The following is a 27,773-nucleotide window of genomic DNA, read 5'->3' as shown; positions in this document are numbered from 1 at the left end:
GAGATGTAGATCACTAGTGTAAACAAATGTAAGTTCTGTTTATGCTTATGTTTTTGTATTACCGATGACATCGCAAATGTTTTAAGATGAATAAAATACGTTTCTTCGAAAATGTTTTAATAACGTATTTATCGTGTTTTTTTCTGGGAATAAATTCCGCAACATTTTTATTAAAAGAAGAACTCTGATTTTTATAAAGCATAAACAAAATCGGTCTTTTCTGGCCATGAGAATGAGGATGTCACAGTTGGTATGAGAGCATTAGTTTAAGCGAACTAGGAATATGGGTTTATTTCTAGACTTAAACTTAGAATGCTAAGTGATGATTGTGAGGTGTGAGCACTAGATTATTTTAGGGATTGTGCCTAAAATGCTTTTATGTGCTAAATGCTTGTGCCTGATATGCTGTTATTTATTCGGATCTATGGTCTGTTGCCGACCGGATCTGGAAACCTTATGTGTTTAGGATTCTAAACGTACGAGTACGATATTAGAACTAGCATATAAACGTTTCGGAGTGATAAGGATGATTTAAGACGTCAATCCTAAATTAAGATCTAGATTCACCTTATTCGGTGTATAGATCAAAATGGCAAGAACCCGTAGTGGAGCTGGGAATGCAAATGGGAATAGGAATCAACCCCCTATGGTTCAGCAAATACTTATTGTAGAAGAAGTTGTGCCTGAGCCAGTCACCATGGCTGGAGTTCAAGCCATGATTCGGGCTATGCTAGCTGAACAAAGGGAAGAAATGAGACAGATGCTCCATGAAAAAAGGGACGAACCTGCCGTACATGTTAAACCGACGGAGCCAGTTCCCGAGCAATCTGAGGAAGGGAACTACAGCCGCCAAGTGAGTCAAGTAGGGACTCAAGGTGAGCAAAGGGATGGCCCAGAAGGAAGAAACAACAAGGATGGGCGGATGTACAAGAATTTCTTGGGTGCGAAACCACCAAGTCTCTCAGGAAGCCCAAAGCCTGTTGAGATTATGGATTGGATCTCCGAGATGGAAATGGTGCTTGAGAGCTGCGACTGTAGCGAGAAACAGAAGACCGTCTTCGCCGTAAGACAACTGAAAACTCGAGTCTTGAGCTGGTGGAAGCTATTGGTAGATACGATGCCACGAGGAGAAGCCATAAGGATGTCATGGGAGGAGTTCTTGGAACAGTTGAAAATGCAGTACTGCTCGGAGATAGATCTGATAGACCTAAACAACGAGTTTCAAAACCTGAAGAAAGGGAAGATGAGTGTTGATGAGTATGCTACTGCATTCACCGAGAGGATGAAGCTATTCCCTTACTTGGTGCCTACTAAACTCTCAAAGATTGATAGGTTTGCTAACGGACTGCCCACTGACTTTGGCCCAATGGTCAAAATGACAACTACCTTGAAAACAGCTGTTAGGGCAGCTAAGAACGTAGAGGCCCAGATAAGAGAAAAGGGTCTAGAAAAAAATAAGGCAGGAGAGAAGCGGAAGTTTGAAGGATCTTCAAGGTCCAACAAGGAAAGCAAATTCTCAAAGCTTGGAGGAGGAGATGGAGGTGAAGCGAGATGGTGTGATAAATGCAAAAAGAAGCATTGTGGGAAGTGCAACGAAGAAGTGACTTGTTACAAGTGTGGGAGGACTGGTCACTACTCCAAGGACTACACACATAATGATAAAGTATGCTACGGATGTGGAGGCAAGGGGCACATGTCCAGAGACTGCCCAAGGAAAAATAAAGCAGCAAGACTAGAAACGTCACCAAGGCCAAGGGCATTTCACATGATCCTCGACGAAGCAGAGAACCATGCGAGGATTCAGGAGTGAGGGCTTGACATCCGAAGGTTGAGTTATGGAGTAGCCATAGAATCATATGATGTAGCCTATTAGAGGCATAGTCTAGGGTGAACTTGAACACCTATGTAATAGTTTCAAGGAATAATAAAAACCTTCGTTTTGATACTTGATGTGTTAAGCTGTTATGTGATTTTCTTGAATGGTGACTTGGAAAACTGTGAGACAATACTTGGGATGAGGATGAGTAGGTGTGAATGGTAGTAGAGGCCTATACTACCGGAAGCACAGGACTCACACTTGGATCAGGGAAAGTCACAAGGTTACCAAGAAGCTAGTACTTGATTTCATTTTATTCAAGTATGTCGTTACCATTGTTTCGGTAATGACTAAGAAAAATTGTTGTTATCCCGACCCTAGTGGTCATATCACATTGAGTCTGACTACGATGAGTAGTTTACGTGGTTCAGAGAACCAAGTTTGATGTAGCGTCCGACTTAAACCAAACAATCTATATCAAAGCAATCAATAGAAGTATCGTGCTCGTTGTTAAAGAAGTTGGTAGCTAGAAATGCTACATGTTAAAATGTGATTATCTCACATTAGACCATGAAGGAAGGCATATTCCATTCCGAAATATGACTCTAACATACCTAAGTCTAAGCGTTGCAACATACGATGATAGGTCATTAGAATATGACACATCGATCCATAGTAGTAATAAAAGAACTCGTATCAAGTTCGTATCCAGTAAGGATCAAGATTGTGACTTGAAGGTGATAATTTGGAGTCTAGCATGAGGTAGAGAGCAGGTGCACGATCGAGTACTGCTTACAGTCAATGAGTCTAAGAGATAGACTTGAAAGGATGTAGAAGTTACAATTATTTCCTAGGATGAAGAGATGACGTACGGAGTCATTATATGGCCCTATTTCGTTGATGATTCCGGGACGTAATCATCCTAAGGGGGAGATAATTGTAACTCCCGCAAATCCGGGCTAGTCAAATTAGAGGCAATAGGGGCCGAAAACGACTTTTCGACAAAAGATTATTTAGAATAAATAATCTTAACCAGGTTGTAGAGTATGTCACAAGGTTTCCGTACATATAAAGAATGCCGGAATCCGAGTTATAACGAAGAAGTTATGACCCGTCGAACTTTCGCGTCGGAACCGGCACGGCACCAGGAAGCGTAAATAGTGAATTTAAGATAGAAAGAGATTTAGCCTTAGTGATCTAAATGAAAGTCATAGAATATGTCAAACTAAGAACATCGATAAAAAGAACGCCCCAATCTGACTTCGTATGAAGAAGTTATGATTTTTCGAAGTTTCGAGCTAGAAGTGTACAACCCGAAATTCGAATATTAGATCGAGTGATTTTTAGCCAACATGACCTGAACGAGAATCGAAGATCTCGTTAAGAGTAGCGTAACGAGAAAAAGATGGGCAAAAACAGACATCGGATGAAGAAGTTATGAGAATTTAACGGACCAATCCTGTCCCGGCCTGTTAATAATATAAAATTTAAAATCGAGCCAGAATTAGCCGACAGATTCTAAACGAAAGTTGTAGAGTACGTTCCCACCTTCGCGTGGATATAAAAAACGTCAAAAACGGAGCTCGTATGCAAAAGTTATGATTTTTAGAAGTTGAGAAGGAAATTTGCGAAAGTGAGATGACGTGGCAACATCCGGACCCTCCATCGCTGATCAGACCTCGCTTCGGATCATGCCACGAAGCCTTCGCATTACGCCCCGCGTACAAGGTTCGGTACGCCCCGCGTACCTTCGGTCTTATCCGGGTCCTGTCCGAGTGCGAGCCAGCTGGAACACGCTTGTCTGCCTTATCCGAAGTTACGCCCCGCGTAGCCAAGGATTACGCCCAGCGTAGTCCGAGGCCTCGCAGGGTATAAAAAGGGGCGAGGGTCTCCGCATTTTCAGACAATTTTCCTTCTCTCTCTAGATTTCCTTCTCTCTCTAGGGTTTCTAACCCCCCTAAGCCCTAGTTAAACCCCTTAGCTACCGAGGGAAGCCCCGAGGCTCCCGGAGTCCCGAGAAAAAGAGCCTTTCGGTTTCGAAATGCTGCTCCAAATAAGTTCCGGTTTTCGATAAAATTCGCTGTAAGTGTGCTACGCTTACGCAATTTTTAATATAGCTTTCGAATAATTATAGGAATGTTATTAGGTCCTTAAAGTAATTATTTGGACTATTATTATGAGTTATATTGAGTGTTATTAACGCTTAATAATAGTCAGACTAATTAATTTGTCGCGGTTATCGTTAGACTAAACCCTAGTGGTATGGGTACTAGGTTTTATCGAAGGAAAATCATTTTGAGAGTATCGAAGCGCTGTCCGAGTGCTGATTCATCACCTTTCAAGTGAGTGCATAGTCCCTTTCAACTTACACATAGATATGAAGTATTTTGTATAAACTACGTGCTATGTGTGCATATTATCTGAATACTTGCTGTCTATGCTGGATGAACGTTTTATACATGTTTTTAATGATTTAAACTGTATACGTATTTTATACGAATATGTTGGGTATGACATGGGTAGATGAATGATGAGAGATATAAGATGATGAGAGTATACGTTGGCAGCTATAGACTTAGTGCCTATTGGACAAACACCGGTAGCTATGGACTTAGTGCCTGTTAGACGTTGGTAGCTATGGATTTAGTACCTGTTAGGAATTGGTAGCTATGGACTTAGTACCTATTAGATGAACATTGGTAGTTATGGATTTAGTACCCGATGCATAGACTATAGCAGCTATGGAATTAGTGCTTTACGAACGAACATTGGCAGCTATGGATTTAGTGCCAGTCCTATAACCCTGGAAGTAAGGGACTTCGGAATAAACGAATGCAGGATAGATGACTCTTTGGTTAAATCCTTAAGAGTAAAGAAGATAATGGGGATGGGTAATTGGGTTGATTGTTTGATTGTTTAACATAATAATTGTATTATTGTGGGTTGAAAACCCTCTGTACTCACCAAGTTTCCCAACCTAGCCCACTCAGTTTATTTGTATCACAGGTGTTGATATGAAGTCACATTACACTGAGAGATTTAAAGAGATGTAGATCACTAGTGTAAACAAATGTAAGTTCTGTTTATGCTTATGTTTTTGTATTACCGATGACATCGCAAATGTTTTAAGATGAATAAAATACGTTTCTTCGAAAATGTTTTAATAACGTATTTATCGTGTTTTTTTTCTGGGAATAAATTCCGCAACATTTTTATTAAAAGTAGAACTCTGATTTTTATAAAGCATAAACAAAATCGGTCTTTTCTAGCCGTGAGAATGGGGATGTCACAAATATAGTAGAATGACATACCTTTTGATGGAGCTTGAAGTCTTTAACCTTTAAGAGCCTAGTGCCCTAAGTTTTGCACCTCAAATGGTTCACACAACACCTAGAACCCTTGGAATAACTTGAGAATAATGATACTTGCACCAAATCGGTTTTGCCCTCTTGTGTACACACACTAGTGCCCATTTCATGAACTAAGGGACCTATTTATATAGTGTGGAGGATTAGGGTTACATTCATGTAAACCCTAATACACATGACCTTTCATTTCCATAGGATCCATGGGTTAAACGCTCCATGAACTATCCATGAAAGCTTAGCCCAACCTAAATGAACTTGGTCCATCCTATATATATAAGAGTCCACACTTAACTAGTTCCTTTTGATCACTAAATTAATTCTAAAATATTTCTTGATCAACACTAATTAAATAATGTGATTTCATATTAATATATTAGAACTTATAATATATTAATATAAATCATAAGTATCCTTTTTCTTATTTTGTCTATCCAATTGTTCCGATGCCATGCAACCCAAATGGACCATGCCAAATCGGGTCAAGCACATACCAATTATAGTTATGTACTTAGACATTAATCCAATAGTCTCCCACTTGGATAAGTCTAGAACTATTATTGTGTATGACTCCAAAACCCGACTAGCAATCGTAGCTCTTAAAGCCGCTGTCGAACTCTGACCTAGTCAATGACTTGTCCATTATTTAAGGGATCATATATTCCTCCATTCTAGATATCATGTGGACTGAGACATGGATTATAATCATTCTCTCTGTCCATTTGTTGTTTCCCGATTTTCGATTTATGACGACTGAATCAAATCAGTCCAGACTTGGCCAAGCACTTAGAGGTGTCATCACTAAATCATCGAGGGGCCTACAGATATCACTTTTATCCCTTCAAGGGTAAAAGGAATGGATAAACTTCGACTCATATGCTTGTTCTACTACTCGTTGAATCATACACAAATGCACGTTTTATAACATCGAGTTACCAATGCATTTTCGTACAATCAATGTATAACCAACTCATAGTCAACAACTCATATCTCTAGGTTTGAAGAATATAAGATAAGATCGTCTCATGATTCACTCGTGATAAAATCCATGAAGTGATTTAAATGAGCATGGGTTTAATCCAATACTTAGAACTTATGAGCACTCATGAATGTTGTAGCAAGTCTTGCTATGTCCAACACCTTAGACATCTACAAGCCAACTTCATGACAATATTGATTCATACCTACTTCCAACATATGACCAACTGTGGAGAATTTGAATAACTTAATTATTCGGGAAGTCAAAACATGCAAAGTGAAACACAAGAATAATACTAATTTAATATGGCCCCAAGCACCTTTGAGAGTAAATAGAACACCTTTTATTTAAAGACCATATTGATTACTCATTATTCATTGTATAATGTTTTAAATAATCAACTTTATACTTGAATCAAAACAATAGTGGTGCCATGCTCTAAGCATGCACACTATGTTTGTCCAAACTATAGTGATGCCATACACCAAGTATGCACACTATGTTTGTCTATGATCCTTACCTTGTGGAATAGAGCAATTGAACATAATTCCAATGATTCTCATATCACAATCCCAAAACCTTACCGTAAATGTAAGAATTCCAAATTCCTGCCATTTACCGAAATCTTGTTAAATTCTAAACTCAAATGCATTGATCCTCTTGTAATGACTATGCACAAAGACACAAAGAGTTGTCAACAGACATTACAGAGTATTCCAATGGAGATCAATTCTATGGAAACAAAGTCTCATATTCAAATTACATTGCTTTGAACATCCTTCTTGCATTAAGTTTTCTAATCTTACACAGACTGAATAACTTCCACCTAGGGAAACAGTTCCATATTCTCATTTTGACTATCACTTTTGAACAAGAGTTGCCTCTTTTCAGAATATGTCAATATGGTCCTTTCCAAAAATTTGCACCATACTTCCAACTGTCCATGAGCAACCGATCTTCAGAACTTCAGATTGTCCTCGGCAATTGCTTAATCACTTTCGTCATATACAGTTGTAGTACTTTTTCCCTCTTAGTGCTCTAGGCATTTGGAAAAATTTAGAATAGGTGAATATTATAGCACATGTAATCGATCCTATATCCGAAGCATATGGGACACGATTCATGATGTCTCACATAAAGACATGATCCCAGACCAGTCTTTTGCTACAATATTTTTAATTTGCCATGTTTTCATAATTCGACTATGAAGAGGGATGTCGTAATCATAATCAAATTTGAGAACACAATATATATAGAATTTCCTCATCTTGAACCATACCAACATAAAATTCATATATACATATATCCTTGACTAATGATGATTAAAATCTCAATCTAATCTTTTAGAATTGAAATGAAGTACAATTTCCTCCCCCTTAATTATAGCAAAACAACTTTTCCTAGTTGAAACTTTTGTTTTCTATAATTAACATTGCTAACTTGAAACACTTATCATAATTATCATGCTCTCACTAACATGATAATTATTAGCTTAAGACTTATGCTCCCACTAGCTTTTACATGTATCCAGAAATCAGCTGGACTTCTAGAAATCAATACTTTATTGACTTTCTTACCAAAGTTCCGATTTTTTATACCAGATGCTTTGATAAAACTTTATCAAAAGCATACACCTTTCCTTAGATAGATCACATGTGTGTCTAAGCAATTTTTAGAACTATGAAAAAGGATGTCGTAATCATAGTCTTAATTGTAAAGACCTTTGCCATTTCTCACAAGTCCATGTTAGTGTGTCGGTTAACCAAACACGCTCCACTAACGACTTTGAGAATGTAAATATCACACTTGCTATCTACATAAAATCTATTTAGTGAAAGCGTTTCCTCACCATCATTTTCATGAATTTGAGAGAAACCTTATGACAGTTAGATTTTATGGTGTATGTATTCCTATCCATGTGAATTTGTCAAAACCATAATCACAAGACAAGGTTAGCGACAAAACAAAACTCATATGGACTGAACTTGTGTAATCTTAAATTTTAACTACCTGGCAGAATAAGGGCCTACTATTGCTTTCAAGTTGTTATGCAATCAACTGAGAACTTGTAGAACTCAGATGCATAGTCAACTTTAACTGGAATGGGCACATAAATAAGAATGTGTCAATACAATAGGTTACAAACCACAAGTCGTGTGCTAGTGATAACCAAGATGTTTTATTCTTGATTAGTTCTTGAAACTTTTCCAAGATCTTTAAGACTCCCACTAACCTCTTGACATATGAGCTTCTCTTGTCAAGGAAATATTCCTTGACAAAGCAAATATTCAAGAGTTAGTGCGGATTCTTATCAAGACAAACACTTCACACAATTGGCCTTAGTTGTTCTTTGTTTTATCCAAAACATCACAACTTACCAATTTCAAATGTACGAGAGTAGAACACATTTTACTCTTACATTTGACAAGTGTTATGAACCTTCTTTTAAGATATGTCACTTAATTTACAATCTTGGAGTATGACTCTAAGAATTGTTTTGGAACGATGTATGGCTCATCTTCTTGATTTAACCATTTCAACAATTCATGATTCCTCTTATTAGCCATAGGAATGCACTAAGATTTCCTTAGAGAACCAATTGGGATATGGTATCTTAATCATTAAGATGATCACAAACATGATACTAAAGTACTCTCCTATCTTTTCAGATTTGATAAACATTCATCTTTCTGCCTAATTTGATTCTTCTCATTCGTTCTACCATACATCGAAACTTTTCCAATGTTTCAGAATTATACTTAAACTTTTAAGTATAACCATATTTACGAAACTTTACTAAATCATGCTGAATAGTCTTATCGATCTTTTATGGTGGACTTGACCAGTGCACAAGAATGTGTACTCGATCTCTTAGTCGTTCACTTGACTCACATATACATGTGAACAAGGTATTAGTCTTAATTCTTTCCAAAGATGAAAATTCTCATTCATCATACAATACAACTTGCATGATTCCAAGTTTCGGTCCAATTGAAACTTGGGTGATGAGAATGTTTCCTTATTGGGTAAATTTAGACACTACCACAAATGAAAGAATTAAATTCATAATTCCATTGTTGCTAGAAACATACAAACATCAATTTTCATAAATGTCATTGCAAGGAGATATAATAAAAAAAATTATTTATTTATAAAATGCGGAAAAAACTTTTTCCATACAATGCAACTTTAATGAAAACTATGCTATTACATATTTCCTAGAAATCTATCATAACTCCTAAGTAGTAGCTCAAGAATCAGATCGTCGAACCATGCGACTGAAATCCATCTTCGCGATTAGATTCAATATACTCTTTTTTTAAGTTTCCTTCCTTTTGCTTGATCCTGCCAAACATCAAAATGTAACTGAGTCACATTTTGTATTAAGAATCATCAATTAAGAACTTAACAGAGTTTGATAGTGGACTTACCTGAAGCAGAGTCAAACCTTTTGATTCCACCTTCTCTCAGATCTTTCAGGTAGTCAGGACAGCTTCGCAACCAATGCCCCTTCTCTTGACAATAGAAACATATGGACTCTTTGGTAAAGGGACATGGGACTATCTCAGACTTAGCTTTTCTCTTTACCATTTGGTCAACTGAGTTGATTGAGGCCGATTCCTTTCCATTGGGAAGAGAAAGCTTTTTTTGATATCCAATGTTACCATTGTCAATGTCCTTGGAAGTTTGGGAAGTTGATATTCTAATCAAATTTGCTTTACCAGTGCTCCAAATCATTGTTGATTTAGCAGCATCAAGCAAATAGGTAAGATCATTAAGGGTCATGTCATAGTCTGTTACATAGTAGTCCTTAAGGAACTTACTATGTGACATAGAAAGTGATTGAAGAACCTAGTCAACAACCAACTTCCTCAAGACTTTGACACCCAACTCTCCCGGCTTGTCAATATGTGACTTCATCTCCAAGATGTGAGCACACATAGACTTTGCTTGCCAATAGGTCTCGAGTGACCGTGAACTATTCAAGAACTTATGGGTTAGGGAGAATAATTGGAGGATGTGGAGGAATAGAAGTATGATTTCCATGAGATTTGGGAAGATCATAGTTGTCTGAACCAGACATCTACAATGGGAGAAATTCAAGTTAGTTGATTTAAGTCCATAATAGAACACCCAATGTGAAATATTAAGGCTAGGACCCAACACAATATTTTATAACTTGGAAGAGGGATGTTATAATCCAAGCTACAAAATATTTGAAGGTAGGCGAATGAAGATTCACCAATTTTCACCATGAAAAGCGAAATAGGTATTAGGTTTTAAATGGTTTGAAACTCCTAGATCTTTTGAGATTCATTGAACTTTTCAATGGATTGTTTCAATCTCGATTGTACCCTCTCAAGTTTTGTGACTGGGATGCCGAGGATCACAAAACAAGGTGTGAATAACCATGAAAATTCATTGAACTTCGATGTGCCAGTTAACCACACGCGCTACACCGATCTATGATAAACCTTAAGCCACCCTTTGCCAGCCTTGTTAAATCCAGGTTAGTGTGCCGGTTAACCACACACGATCCACTAACAACTTAAGCAAAATGCAAAGTGTAATTTCATGGGTTAGCACCAAATTCACATCTTTCTAAAGTAACTAAGATTGGGAATTTATAAAAGGTTTAGTTACTTTATATTTATCATTATACTTATAATGAAGGGAGAATTAGAGTCCTTTCAAACCCGTTCGGCTAACGACCCTCCAACAGTCAAGGAAGCGGTGGGTGAGAGTGGACACCCATTAAAATGACATTTTATAGGCAGTAACTTTATACCCCCCCTTATAGACAAGACCTTCTCTTTGGACCCCTTTTCTTGCAGCTTTCGGACTTGGACGATCATTAAGAAGATCATCCTCGCTCGGTCACGGGTAGATAAATAAAGGAAAAAGCCTTCTCTGGAGCATGCTCATGACAAGATCCCCAATAGTAGTAGTCTTGAAAAAAAAAAGATCGGAAGATTCGGAAACGGAATCCACATATTAACGAATCTGAAGAGATAATCTTTGATGTATGTTGTATCTTTCAACCAAAGCTTAATGGTTTCTTTTGGAAATGTTGGAATAGATCTCATAGTAAAAAATTTGTACATTTGAGTAATGCAAACAATCCATTTTCGCATTCCTTTCCCAGTCCACTTCATTCAAGAAAGTGGATTTCTACCTAATACCTTCAATCCTGCCAAATTCCACACTTTCAAAAGTCAAAGTCCATTCTGTAAAGACTTACAAGATAGGCATCGGACTCTAAGTACAACTAGATTCTGGAAATCAATTTACTAATCGCAGTTTCAATTGACAAGATGCTTTTGCTCACTCTCAGTCAAACTGAATTCAGTCAATCTGACTACGAATCTACAGAAGTCAGGCAGTTAATTGCCTTCGACCATACCGATTGAATTCCCCACTTTCTAATGCAATAGAATTGAGAACTCAAAGTACATTCATATCCCTTAAGTTCCCTATTGAGTACCGATACCGCAAGAAATCCTTCTTTTGAAACCATCCCGCTAATCAATCCTGCCATATCGTGAATGAGGCCTACTAACGGTAACACTGACTTTGTTCTTATACATATATATATATATATATATATATATATATATATATATATATATATATAGGCTTAGGTTATTCTATTTAAACTAAGTATTGTGTTATTGTATCCATAATTGTGGGCCAATCATTTTACTTATTTTTGGAAAGTGAATAATACATATTATTAAATTAATTATAATTAAAAAATACCATCTAATTTCATTCTAAGGATACTTTAGTCAATTAACATAAATTTAAAAAAGGAAAATTGCATATTTTACGGGAAAGTAGATTCTATTAATTTTAAAAATATGATTCTATGGATGATAATACTCCTAATTCGAAAATTCTGACGGAATGTGTTTATCAATATATTTAAAAATAACAAATATGATTGAGCCATACAAGAGTACACATTCTGACATAATACATATTTAGATTTAATGAACTTCTTGAAGAATAACAAAATTTTGGTTACAAGTTAAAAAAAATTCATTATATTCTTTGAAAATAAAAAAAATTTATATAGTATTCTATGAGAATGTTACACTTATTAATAACAAAAAAACACAATATAAATCATTCTACCAGAATATACTATTACATATATTTCTTCATTATATTGTATATTATTTTGGTAGAATAATCAATTCTTTTTTTAAGATTGGTGGTCATTGTTCATCTTCATCCCATACAATATTCATCTTCAAGATTCTATTCTGACCGAATCAGAATTCAAGATTCCATTCTAGTAGAATGTTGTAAGTTTCATATGTACCATGTTTTGCTTTGATATCTCACGTTTCGTTCCCAGCCAAGAAAACAAGAACATTCTTGTTCTTGATTTCATGTATACATGCAAATGAGAAATATAACCACTCAGTATTATTACTTTATATTCTTTCCATGGCAATTTCAAGCAATAAACACCACATCAAATTCTGTCAAGATAATTAACAATTTCCTGTAAAACATTAACCCCAGAAATCCATTCCATTCATCCATTTCTATGAAGAACAATCAAAGCCAAAACCCATCAACATTCCACTAAATTTTTGTCAAAACAATGGATCAGAACATTCTCCACTTATTATATAATAAAACCGAGAACCAAAAGATCAGAACATTCTTACCTTTTTATGGTTATTCTACAAGAAGTTGTTAAAGTCAATAAAAATATTCTTGCATATATGTTTGTTGAAAGCAAATCTCAAAGTCCTATGATGAAAAGATGATGAACGCATGAACTGCATTGTATCTCAATTTGGATTGTCAATCAATAAAAAGTCAAAATCAGAATTGTGATTACATTCGGAACAAATGGTATTGAATTCGCGGTTGGTAGTGTGATAATCGGAGCGAATGAAATCGGGCTTTGAATTTAACTGGATCGATCTAAGGATATTCTCCATTGAATGCTCAAACAGAAAAGTCAAAATTGAGATATTGCAAACTTCTTACATGCGAACGATCTAAGATTCAGAGTTGAAAATCTAGGCTTGCACTCATATCCTCAATGATGCCTCTTCACAGCGCAATTGCATCTGCAAGCAGATCAGCGTTAATGTCTCGTATGCGAACAATCGCATCTCAAACCACCATAATTTCAAGAACCCTAGCGCCAAAACATGTACCTATTTCTTCATTTTTGTCATCTACAAGAACACTCCCTCATGCAGCTTCAAAGTAGATGCTTTACCGATTACACATATAAAAAAACACACCGAAACACGCACTACAACCAACCCTATTTCTAAATTCTGCGAAATTGATTTAAACTTTGTGGTGTTATTCTTCAGGATTGTTGGGGCATTGGGAATGGTTGAATCCATGATGCCTCTTCACAACGCAATTGCATCTGCTCGTATCAAATCGAGCCTTGCAGTTGATTCTGCCCGCTGGCCGACGTTGGTAGATGAAGGCGACGAGTGGTGAAGGACCGTCGGTGATGATGCTAATTATGGTTGTGTTGTGCCCTTCAACATCTGCAGTAATGGTTGGGATCGAATAGGTGGTGATTTTAAAAAGCCGATGGAGAAAACCTAGGCAGATAAAGTCAATAGTTACCACACTTATAGGATATTATTTGTGGAAACTGATTATCAAATTACTTATTTATCCTTATTTATTTATTTAATTATTTATTTATATTTTAAATTTTGATTGGCTCACATTTATGCATACAACAACACAATAGATACATTAAACACCTGAAGCTAGCTCTCTCTCTCTCTCTCTCTCTATATATATATATATATATATATATATATATATATATATATATATATATACACACACACACACACTAGCCGTTTACCCGCGCCAAGCGACGAGTACGAATAGTTATTTCAAAAATTAATTTCTAAAGACAAATAGTTTCTTTCAAAATTAGTTTCTAAAGGCAATTAAATTGTTGGGAATATGACTTATCAAGGTAATTTACTTTTCGGTATGTTTACATCTAGGTAACTATTTTTTTTGTACACATTTAGGTAACAAATTTGTTGGAAATGTTCACATATGACCATTATGTCCTGCTATAGCAGGTTAAATCCTAGATGTGAACGCTTTCAAGAAGTTCGTTACCTAGATGTGTACAAAAAAATTAGTTACCTAAATATGAACTAAACGAAAAATAAAAATTAAATTACACGAATGGTCCCTATAGTTTGGGGGAATTTGTGTTTTTAGTCCCTAACTTATTTTTTTAACTTGAATGGTCCCTACTGTTTATTTTTGTTGCACGTTTGGTCACTGTCTTACCTAAAAAGACTATTGTGCCCTTATTAATTTATTTTTTAATTAATTTTGTTATTTATGTATTTATTTTTTACATATTTAAAAAAATTAATAGACCACACAAATATGTGTGGTCTATTAATTTTTTTAAATATGTAAAAAATAAATACATAAATAAGAAAACTACTTAAAAAGTAAATTAATAAGGGCACAATAGTCTTTTTAGGTAACACAGGACCAAACGCGCAACAAAAATAAATAGTAGGGACCATCCAAGTTAAAAAAAATAAGTTAGGGACCAAAAAAAAGAATTCCCCTAAACCACAGGGAGCATTCGTGTAATTTAATTTTTACTTTTGGTTTTGTTTATATTTGGGTAACTACTTTTTTTTGTACACATATAGGTAACGAACTTGTTAAAAGTTTTCACATCTAGGATTTAACCTGCTATAGCAGGTCATAATGGTCATATGTGAACACTTTCACCAAGTTTGTTACCTAGATGTGTATAAAAAAAAGATAGTTACCCAGATGTGAACATACTGAAAAGTTAATTACCTTAATAAGTCATATTCCCTTAAATTGTTTGCCCAAATAGTTAAGTGTTTTACATTGTTGACAATATTTCATCAAATTAAAATATTTTGTTAATACAATATTTTTGGATTCAGAACATGTTTAGCTCTTTTATAGTAATTAACTTAATTACTATAAATTAATGACGAAACAAAATAGAAAAGTGTTATCACTAAGGCATTGAAAAATCACAAAGCAAATGCCGTTTGTATTAAATATTACTCATTTATTATAAACTAGTTTATAACCCGTGGAAACCACGGTTACAAAATTAATTAAATATTCATAGTAAAAAATTCAAAATTATTAATCAATTATTTTATATAAAATTTTAAATACATTATTAATTAAGAGATTTTTTATTAGTTATGTAAAATTATAATTATTGATTCAAATAAATATGTGGAATTAATTTATCATATATATTAGATTCTTTTTATTTGTGGACTAATGAAATCAATAATATAAAATTTAAAATTTAAAATAAAGAATAAATAGATTGACAAATAACATCACATTAATTAGGAGGTTTAATGAATTTAAAATAGAGAATTAATAGAATGACAAGTGACATCATATTAATTAGGAGTTCTAATATTATGACACTTGGCAAAAAGACTACTCTTTTATTAGTATAGATATATTTATTTAGTAAAAAAATACAAACTACAAACAAAAAATAAATAATAAACAAATATTAAAATATTTCACCTTATAAATTAGTTTTGATACACTAAAAGCTTTTTATTGTTTTTGTAGATTTCAACACTCAGTAGCTTAAAACTTTTGGTTGTTCGTACTCTTGAAATTTGAATCTTCTTCACATAGGTAGTGTTGTAACGTGCCAAATGTTGTGCCTGAATTGCTTGATCATCATGGGAAAATTCAATTGAAAGGATTGATGTACAATCTTTGTGGCAAATAAACTTGCATAATTGTTAAATGCAAAAATATCAACCCATTTTCGTATATTTTTTTTTATTATAACATCCTATTATTGCATAATTGTTAAATGCAAAAATATCAACCCATTTTCGTATATTTTTTTTATTATAACATCCTATTATTACAGTATCTTAAAGGTTACCATTTTTTTTTATTTTTTTCATGTGTATTACGTGGATACCCCTTTTTCTCCACCAAAGCAACTCACACCCTCTAGATACCTCCCTCCTTTCACACACCACCACTTAACCAGAACTTATATGAAATACTACCTGATAGTTAAATATTAGGATAAATGTATGAACTTAGTAACTTATATATCCTACAAAAATATATACCATCTATATTTGAAAAAAGAGATAAGATAAAAAATTTTCTATCAAACCCATCCATTTCCAAAAGAGTAATTTCAAAATTATTATGCAACTACTTCATCACCTCAACTTTTCACTTCATTTAAAATATAACCCAACTTAGTGTTGCTTAAAAAATGAATATTTGAAAAAAAATACATAAGTTAACAAATAAGAAAGACAAATAGAAGTTAACAATAAAATAAAATGAAAAAAAAATTAACTCAATATGTTACTTTTATCTTGCGAATGTTGTCAAGGGCAAAAGAAAGAAATCATTTTGACATTTTCTTCTCCATAGATCCTAAACAATAAAAAATCTAAACACTTCTGTTACACCTGCAAAAAATAATCAATAAAATTCTATTAAATTTATAAAAAATAATCAAGAAGAGACAATGAGATATAACACTTGTTTCTAATATAATCCATGGATCATTATAGGCTACAAACTATAGGATTTTTCTTTCATTGAATGAGTTTGCAAGAAACATCAATTTAGTTTCTATAATCGGTTTTTCAGTATAAATGTGCTTTTTCGGTCTCATATATGTAAGTAAGTTAGCTCTTAACGTTACACATTAAAAGTAGGATTCTATAATAAAAAAGAAATGAAAATATTATGTTATTTCTTGCAATTAGCCCCAAATAAATTAAAAAGACCAGGTACAACATGCGTTTATCTATTTCCAAAAATGTTAGAAATTGCAAATATGTCACCAAAACGGTAATTTACCTCGATGTCTTGTCACTAACCCATGAGCTGCTTCATGTCACATCAGAAAGGCTATTAGATATCATCACCAAACATACAAAATTGACAATAAAAAATGTAAGAAATATGAATGTAGTTATATTTTTGTGACATCTTACCTTCATTTTTATCCAAAAGAGAAGTGAAAATGTTTGTTAGATTCCAAAAATTGACTGAACCAAAGGACTACGTTAGACTTGATCTTTCTTTCTGGATTTGGGGTATGAAAAGCTAGTAGCCAACTTGTTTACTTAATTCGAATAGCATTTGAATCATGAAGACCCATGGTGAGAAATCCAAAATAAGGGATGCATTGAGAGGGTTAAAATACTCAAACAGGGGAGGAAATCCAATAGGCAAGAATATATAGTTTCCTAGTTATCCTCAATTTTGTTGATTATACCTAAACATTCTCTACCACGCCCTATATGTAGCAAAAACATTATTTTTTAGTGATATCATCCAATTACAGTGGTATTTGGGTCAAATTTTCCATCAGCTACATGACTATGATTACAAAATTCAGGTTGTTGCTATAACTAATCCTCAATGCAACAAAATAGTAAACGGATTCACTGATGTAGCTGCACCCAAATGACAGGGGTATTTTGGTCTAATTTTGTAACAGTTCTGGATATGTCTTGTGATCAGTTTTCATAAAAATTATCACATTAAAAAAACCCTATTTCATAAAACCAAGTACATCATGTGAATCTTATAACACCAATAATCACATATTAAAAAACAAAAAAAATGCGCACCTTATAACACCAAATACATCATGTAAATTCTAATATTTTAATCAAGACAAAATCGAACCTGAGATACCAATAATCAAGCTGGGAAATCATAAAACCCTATTTCAAGAGTTATGAAGTAAAAAACGCAAAAAAAAAAACAACAACAACATCGTTTGTATAACATGTATAGGTGTTCATAAGTCCTAATTCGAAAAATTAACATGATTAAAACCATGGTGTTTACCAACCCCAAATCTAGTAGAAAAGAGGTAACATGAATGTGATATGTTTATTTGCTACATAGAAAACTCCAACTAATAAATATTGACCTAGTGGTATCTTTTCCACTTTCATCTCCTGGACAAAGAGCTTCACATAGAAGAAAAAACAATAAAGCTCAAAAGACACTATAAAAACAAAAATTGCAGAATGGGGATAAGATGGTGCCTCAATTTGGCTGATTTCACCTTTTTGAAGTCGGGTTTCCTCATTTTAACCATTCTTGGTTCCCTACAAAAAAGATGAACAATATGAGATGAGTGAGTGAGACAGGGAAAGAAATAAAGGTCGTCGGTTTCTCGATCTAGGGTTTTAGTAGCAACGGATTATTGGTTATGTGCTGGTGGAAGGTTATATGGTTCTCTGGTGATGCTGAAAGTGGTGGATGGTGGTAACAGTGCCAGTCAGCAGGCTGGGGCTAGGGTTTTCAGTAGGATTTCTAGCTCATGAAACAGAGAGACCGATGGCAGACAAAGGAGAAGTGGTAGTGGGGATCTTGAGATCTATGATGGCGGTGAAGGTGAAGATTCAGTTACATCCATCATTCTGATATCCAATCAAGTATATTGCACACAAATTGAAACCTACAAATGGAGAAGACAAAATAAATAATAAAGCATAAGTAGAAGATCATAGCCAATTGTAGTGACTGATTTGAAGGTGGTGAAAGTGGTGGTAGCGGGAGCGTCCGATCTAGGTTTTATGGATGTAAAGAAAAGGTACAAAATAGATCTAGGGTTTTAGTAGCAATGACTTATTGGTTATGTGTTGGTGGAAGGTTATATGGTTCTATGGTGATGCTGAAAGCGGTGGATGGTGGTAACAGTGCCAATTAGCAGGCTGGGGCTAGGGTTTTCAGTAGGATTTCTAGCTCGTGAAACAGAGAGACCGATGGCGGACAAAGGATAAGTGGTAGTGGGGATCTTGAGATCTATGATGGCGGTGAAGGTGAAGATTCGGTTACATCCATCATTCTGATACCCAATCAATTATATTGCACACTAATTGAAACCTGCAAATGGAGAAGAAAAAATAAATAAGAAAGCATAAGTAGAAGATCACAGCCAATTGCAGTGACTGATTTTAAGGTGGTGAAAGTGGTGGTAGTGGGAGCGTTTGATCTAGGTTTTATGGATGTAAAGAAAAGGTACAAAATGTCTTACCTGCTCGATTTGATGATTTGTTGAGTTGGGAAGGAGAAGCTAACGGTTAAACATCCACAATAATAGTGATGAAGGGTGGCCTCCGACGAAGGTAAGCGATGTTGTGATGATGGTGACCGGTGAATGGGGGTGCCAGTGGCAAATGGGTTTTTTCATTAGGTCTTCTACTTTTCAGTGAGAGAAGGAGGATGGTGGTGAGTGAGTAATCCGACAATGGTGGTTATTGGTTTCTAGTGTGCGCATGCGAGTTCTGACCTAACTGAGAGAAGAGATGTTAATATAAAGGGTAGTTGGTGTTGACCGATTCATGTGGAATACCAATTCAAAGGCTCACCGATTCATGTGGAATACCAATTCAAAGGCCCGTCTGACTTTTTCTTTTATTCGACTGCATAAGATTTTGATGTATAAAATTATTGTACACATTGCATAAATCTTTGTACGTCTTAAAATTCAGCATTTAGAGCTAAATGCTTCTTAAGGTATATATATATATATATATATATATATATATATATATATATATATATATATATATATATATATATATAACTATTAACTATTAATATTATAATAGTATAGGGGTTGAATTTTAACTTTTAAAATTATAAAGGTTTAACTTGGAATTAAAGTATCCATGAGAGGAAACTTTACAAATTCCAAAACTTGAGGGAAAGTTTTTAACAATTTAAAAAACTACTCAATTCCATAACTTGAGTTTAAAGTAGTTTTAATGAAAAACTTTTCAAGTTCCATAACTTGAGGACAAGTTATGGAAGACTTTAAAACATTTAAAAAGAGAGACTCTTCATTTTCATAACTTATGGAAATCTTATGAGTTTTAATAATCATAAATGTGACTTTTCATTTAACTTGAGGACAAGTTACAAAAACACAGATTATGAACAACATTTAGATCAATTTGGATTGACAACATATTATCACATAAGTTTTCTACTAATCAACTAATAAAAACACCATAATTCAAATCAAACAATTTTCACGAAATTAGCCTAACCATTAAACTAATACAAAACATGAATCTATTGACAATTATCTATGAAATTGGATTAGCATGAATATTACTACATCAAAAACAGGTTTACAAGTTCGAAGATATGATGTCTAGGGGTCCAACTCGTCGAGTGCATGTACCAACTCGACAAGTTGGATGATTTTATGCATGGATTCGATGAGTCCATCAGTGGACTCGGCGAGTCCACTGTCCAGCAGACAATCGATTTTTCAGCAATTTGCATCAAGTATAATGGGTTTTGAGCATTCTAGCACTCCTATGGTGTACATGCAACCCTATAAAACTTGGATCTATGTTTTCTCTATTATACATGCAAATAATCAATATTCCAAGGTTTCATCCTAACTAGCATAATATGAAACAACTATACTACAATAATCTAGTAGAATGACATGCCTTTTGATGGAGGTTGATGTCTTTAACCTTTAAGAGCCTAGTGCCCCAAGTGTTGCACATCAAATGGTGCACACAACACGAAGAACCCTTGGAATAACTTGAGAATAAGGATACTTGCACCAAATCGGTTTTGCCCTCTTGTGTACACACACTAGTGCCCATTTCATGAACTAGGGACCTCTTTATATAGTGTGGAGGATTAGGGTTACACTCATGTAAACCCTAATACCGATGACCTTTCATTTCCGTAGGATCCATGGGTTAAACACTCCATGGACTATCCATGAAAGCTTAGCCCAACCTAAATGAACTTGGCCTATCGTATATATATAAGATTCCATACTTAATTAGTTCCTTTTGATCACTAAATTAATTCTAAATTAATTTTTGATCAATACTAATTAAATAATGTGATTTCATATTAATATATTAGAACTTATAATATATTAATATAAATCATAAGTATCATTTTTCTCATTTTGTCTATCCAATTGTTCTGATGCCATGCAACCCAAATGAACCATGCCAAATCGGGTCAAGTACATATCAATTATAGTTATGGACATAGACACTAATCCAATAGAAAATACATAAGAGAAAGACATGATGAAGATTTCGATTAAATTTGTCATTTGGTTGCGAAAAACCCCGAAGTTTTTGACAGGATTAGTCGTCGTGGTTGATGTCCAAATTTGATACGGATGCCGACAACAACAAGGGTTTGTATCATCAAATATCTTATGTGTCTTTAAAACATGTGATATTGAGTTGGAGATCATTAATTTCGAAGAAGAAGATCAATCAGATGAGAAGAAGAAGTCATTCCTTCATGAAGAAGCCCTAAATCAATTTATAATGGAGGAATACATCAATTAATGTCTTGTCACTAATTATTATGACATGTCATAATTGTTAGGTGAAGTCATCCTTAAACCTATAAGAGCCGGTTACTAATGGGTAATATTTGAACAAAGCATATAGTTTGTTGGTGTTGTTTGTATAAAATCCTTACTTTGATGGTGGTTTTGAAAAGTCCAAACTTGGATGGTGCTTTTGAATGATTTTGAAACATAGTTACCCTTTTTGAGTCATTTCATCTTGTTTTTTTTCTTTTAATTATTTTTTACCATAATTGCCAGTTACTATAAGGTGAAATTTGAACAAACTATGTAGTTCGTTGGTGTTTTTTTACAAAGGCTTTACTTTGATGGTATTTTTTGAACAAACCAAACTTAAATTGTGCGTTTTTGAACGATTTTGAAATAGTTACCTTTCTAAGTCATTTTTCCACCATAGATCGGTTGATATTTGATAAAGGAAGATAAAGTTGTGTAAGAGTTCACTTAATTTTGATGATACTTGTATAATGTTGGCTTACTGCTCGGTTACCAAGAAATTTTCCAGAAGAAACAAAGTTATGTAGAGAACCAGCAGGATCAAAATCAAAACATTAGTTCATCATAGTAGAATTACACACCCAACAATATAAAGACAAATTTACCTTAATTATCTTTTCATGTTGCAAAAAATCTCCAATAACCCCAAAATCTTGATCAAATTTCAGTTGCAACTAAGATTTCAAGAATTTTCTTTTATTATTTAATAGAATCAGAACCTCCATTCAACTAACTGATTGTGCTTCATAAATTGGATATTTATATAACTATTTCCATCATCATTGCAAAATATCTATAAAAACATAATTTAGCATTGAATGTAACAAAAAATCGATCAAAATCATACACAAAAATAAAACATAGTTAGTTTTTACCATAATTTTTTTACTTGACTCGTTAGAGATTAACTGATCCACATAAAATTAATAGCAGCAAGGTAAGTTGCAAACAAGTCCACATTTATGAAAACTATGGATTATGTTGGTTTGTGAAAATACCCATTCAGGTTTCCAATGTATTCCATACGTATAAATAATACACCAGTATATTATATTACAATGAGGACCCTATACTATCATTACATACCAAACCTAAACTATACAGAATTAGAAGAAATAGTTTACTAACACTCCCCCTCAGTTTGAGCGGTAGGTTCACAAATGCTTAAACTGTTACGAAAATATGTAAATAACTGTGTAGGAAGTCCCTTTGTACATATATCAGCAAACTGGTGTGTAGATGGAACATGCAAAACGTGAACCTGACCAATGGCAACACTATAACAACCCACTATTTGAAGTCAATATAAGTCAAACTTCTTCAAATAAAAGTCTAAACCTTAACCAAGTATAAGTGAATTCACAACATAACTTGATGCAATAAAACTTTGAAAGCCTAGAGTGCATGCTTATTTAACTTATATATAAGTATATATGGAAAACCATATTGAAGTAGGCTAATATAAGTCTAATACTTAACTGAAATCATGGTATTACTTAATACATGTATGGTTTTCGGTTTAGGGGATCTAATACCAAACCAAAACCGAAAACCTTTCATGAGAATAAGCCATGGCTAAAAACCCTAAATTGTGAAACATGTAGTCCGAAATCTCATTTTGAATCACCTTAGGACTGAAAACAAGGAGTTCTTGGTCATATAAGACCGAAATCACATTGTTAGAGGCCCAAAAAGGCTGAAAACCCCTTATATATATATATATATATATATATATATATATATATATATATATATATATATATATATATATATATATATATATATAAATTTGAAAACACAATTCATTTCTCCACTTTTAGACCGCAAACACCTTCAATTTGATCTCAACATTCGAAACCTTCATATCTTCATAAGATATTGCCCAGATCTTCATCCAACCTTCAAATCTTCAACCGAAATCATCATTCCATCTTCAAATCTTCATAAGCTCCTTCATATCTTCAAGTTTTTCCTCAAGAATACCCAAGAACACCTTCAAATAATTCCTAAGGCTTTTTGTAAGTATTTCTTACATAATTTAGTATTATCTAGCACTTTAAATTATTATTTAGATTATTATTTAAATTAATATTTATTTAATTAAAATACAATATCATGTATAATTATTATTAGGATACGACTATTCACATGAGTCCTAATCTGAGGATCACCGCTACCACTTCGTATCCAACCAAGAACGCACGTTCGAGGTGAGTTCATACTCCTACTTTTTCACTATTTTTCCATGTTTTTAGGGAGGGGGGGGGGGGGGGGATACAAGTAAAACACAAGGAATCTTGTGTTAGCATTAAACGACTTCAAGCGTTTCAAAACATTTTAAACTAATTCAAGCTATTGTAAATTATTCCAACTGTTTCCAACTATTATTTTACCATAACACACACACACACACACACACACATATATATATATATATATATATATATATATATATATATATATATATATATATATATATAAGAAAAGTTTGAGGTCCGTGCTAAGCACGACCCTTGGAGGGTAATTTGGGTATTTCTTTTATCGTTATCTAAAGTATATTGTGCTAATAGCCAAAAAAGTGAAAGTACAATGCAATAAATGGGTAGATTTCCAGTGTATAATGCATGATGTTTCAGTAATTCTATCTGCAACAAAAAAAAAATATGCAACATAGCGATAACAACACACACCCTCAATTATCAAGACGTCTGAAGTTAAATGGAATGTAGTCGATTTGAAATACAATTTACAATAATGTCTTAAATAACGGACACAAAGAATAAGCCCAAACATGTTGACACTTTAACTATAGCAAAACTATCCGTATGTACTACTAACAGAAAGAAAACCAAACCAGAAAACACACATTTTCCACAGTTGCTTGCAAGTGTTGGAGTTCACCATCTTTGGATAACATAAAATTATTATTCATTCTGATAGTTCATGTTAATAATTTCTTTACCTGTTATTTAATTAATATATATATATATATATATATATATATATATATATATATATATATATATATATATATATATATATATATATATATATATATATATATATATATATTAACTACTGAAAACAATTTTAATAAATATTGAATAACAAGAATGAAATCGTATCGAATTGAGTGTTACAAACATTATAACATAGGGTATTATCGTAATTTAGCTTTTTTTTTTGTCACCTTATGAATTTTCGGTATGAAATACACATATGTTGTTCATGTATGTCCCTTTAAAAAAAACAAAATAATATCAAACATTAGGTTTAACTAATACCTAGATTACAAAATAAAAGACATTAAAAGTTACCAAAGCATTATTAAAGGTATTTTAGTCCTAATCGATGAAAAAAACTCATATTGACAACTAAGGTATTGTAGCCTTAATCGATGAAAAAAACTCAGCTTGACAACTAATTCAGGGAAAAGAGAAGGGCTGGAATTATTAGTAAACCCAATGGCATACATGTCACATTTGGGCTTGTTAGTCGACATTACTTGCAAAACAAGAGTTGATCAGGATCAATTAACAAAAAAAATATGATTAAAAAAATGAACTTTATTATACTTTTATGCAAGTATAAACTACTTATTTAGTTGTTCACTCTTGTAGTGCTTTACATGGAACTAAATTCAACTACACTTTTGTTTTGAAAATTCTTGATTTTTTGCCGTTAACACATACAGTCCAATGTTCAATAGGTTGAGTTGTTGTTCTTTTATCTTTAATTTGTAGTTGTTTCTAGTTAAGTGGTGAATTCCTTTATGGAAAAATACACAACACTTAATTATATGCCAGTTACATTAGTGTGTAAATGACAAATTTAGTTTAAATTTAAAAAGCTAGAATTAGTAAAGTTTTATCTTACTTTGATAGTTTTATGCCATTGGATTCAAAGGCATTAAATTTTTTTTATCTATTTTTATTCAAGGGATTTTATACTTTCATTTGGTCGAGTACAGGTTTCAAATAGAGTATCCTATAAGTAAACCATCCAAAAATCATTTTTTTTTCATAATTCCTTCATTCACATAAGAGAAGCTATATTTACTGTACATATATGGGACAGCAAATCTGGGAAGCTCTCGAATTCCACAACTCACTTCATTTTCATCATCGAGACACAACCTCGGATAACCCCTGGCCATGGATTTGTCGTTCTTTATTGCTCCAGTTGGCTTCCAAATCCCACCCAACTCAGGTGCTGGTTACTTAGGCCTGTTCAACTCAACTTACACTAACACGTACCAAAAGAAAATACTTTTTGTTGACTTTGATTCATACTCAGACGGCTGGGATCCTGGAAGGTTGGGATCCTGGATTTCCACATGTAGGTATAAACAAGAACCGGCTCACATCAGCTAATTACACTACATGGAATGCTAGTTTGCACAGCGGGGATCTCGCTGATGTTTGGGTCTCTTACGATGCTGAAACTCAGATGCTGAACCTGTCTTGGCAATATGGGGCTGAGAATACTTCTGGAGAGAATACGAGTCTTTCATATCAAGTTAACTTGAAGGAAGTTCTTCCGGAGTGGGTAACAATTGGATTCTAGGCTGCCACCGGTAAAACAATCGAGAGACATATCCTTCGATACTGGAAGTTCAATTCAAGTTTGAATATCGATGATGAAAAATGAAGATAGGTATAAGAAAATGAAACTAGCAGTGGGAATAACGATCCCACTTAGTGTTCTACTTGTAGGAGGTACAGTAATCTTTTGGAGAAAAAACAATCATCTTCAAAGGTCACAAGAGACTGTCGCTTTGACATCCATAAACGATGATCTTGAAAGAGGAACATCACCTAGGAGGTTTTCTTATCAGGGTCTCATTTTAGCTACCAACAACTTCTATGATGATCAGAAGTTAGGCGAAAGAGGATTTGGGTGTGTCTACAAAGGCTATTTATCCCGTGATGGCATCGCAATAGCAGTCAAGAAGATTTCACAGGGTTCGAAACAGGGAAAGAAAGAGTACATAACGGAAGTGAAGATCATCAGCAGGTTAAGGCATCGAAACTTGGTTCAACTCATTGGTTGGTGCCATGACCAAACACAATTCTTGCTCGTCTATGAGTTTCTGCCAAACGGAAGCCTTGGCTCTCATCTATTCAACAAAAGAAGTCCACTTGAATGGACTGTGAGATACAAGATCGCTACAGGTTTAGCTTTTGCGTTACTCTATCTGTATGAAGAGCGTGAACAATGTGTGGTGCATCGGGATATCAAAGCAAGCAACATCATGCTTGATTTAGGATTCAATGTGAAGCTTGGAGACTTCGGATTGGCTAGGATCATGGACCATGAATTGGGTATACAAACAACTAGTTTAGCTGGAACTCTTGGTTACATGTCTCCTGAATACATAACAACAGTGAAGGCCAATAAAGAGTCGGATGTGTATAGCTTTGGGGTGGTTGTATTAGAGATTGCTTGTGGGCGAAAGGTGAATGATAGAGGTGACGAAAATTCTGATCTTGGATTGGTGCAATGGGTTTGGGATTTACTTGGAAAGGGTCAGCTGCTTTTACGTGTGGATCAGATGCTGAGAATGGAATTTGATGTGAAAGAAGTTGAATGTTTGATGATGGTGGGGTTATGGTGTGCACACCCTGATCGGAATGTGAGGCCTTCCATCAAGCAAGCAATTCAGGTGCTCAAGTTCGAGGCTGCACTACCAAATCTTCCGGTGAAGATGCCAGTGGCCATGTACTATGCAGCACCAGATGCCTCTATAGTTAGTTTTAGTGGCGGCACGATGACTAACAATAGCATGGATCTGGTACGAGGAACCAAAATATATGTACAAAACCAATGTTTTAAAAACCGGTTTTTTAGTTGAATCGGTATGGTTGACCGGTTTCGGGTTCAAAAAGCACGGGAGCAAATCAAATATAAGTTGTGGGCCTTTAGGGCAAGCTGTACTTATGATGTATGAGTGGGAGCAAGCCACATATATGTTGTGGGCCTAAAGGGCAGACCATACTCATACTTGGGCTCATGGGTAATCCAGTCTGTTAGTTGTGGACCTAATATATGTTGTTATATGTTTGTGTGACATCCCCGGTATCTCGGCCAGAAAAGACCGATTTCATTTATGCTTTTTAAAATAATTTCAGAGTAAATCCTTTTGATTTAAAAGAGTTGCGGAATTTGTTCCCAAAACAAAATATG

At 34.2% G+C, this 27,773-nt stretch overlaps 1 pseudogene; it reads left to right on the top strand.

The window, feature by feature from the left end:
• Positions 1-13,229: 13,229 nt before the first annotated feature.
• LOC111908528 (L-type lectin-domain containing receptor kinase IX.1-like) lies at positions 13,230-27,441 on the top strand (annotated as a pseudogene).
• The last annotated feature ends 332 nt before the right edge of the window (positions 27,442-27,773 follow it).

The sequence above is a fragment of the Lactuca sativa genome, chromosome 6 (genome assembly GCF_002870075.4).
Source record: "Lactuca sativa cultivar Salinas chromosome 6, Lsat_Salinas_v11, whole genome shotgun sequence".
Lineage (NCBI taxonomy): Eukaryota > Viridiplantae > Streptophyta > Magnoliopsida > Asterales > Asteraceae > Lactuca > Lactuca sativa.
This window is presented reverse-complemented; position numbering and strand designations above follow the sequence as displayed.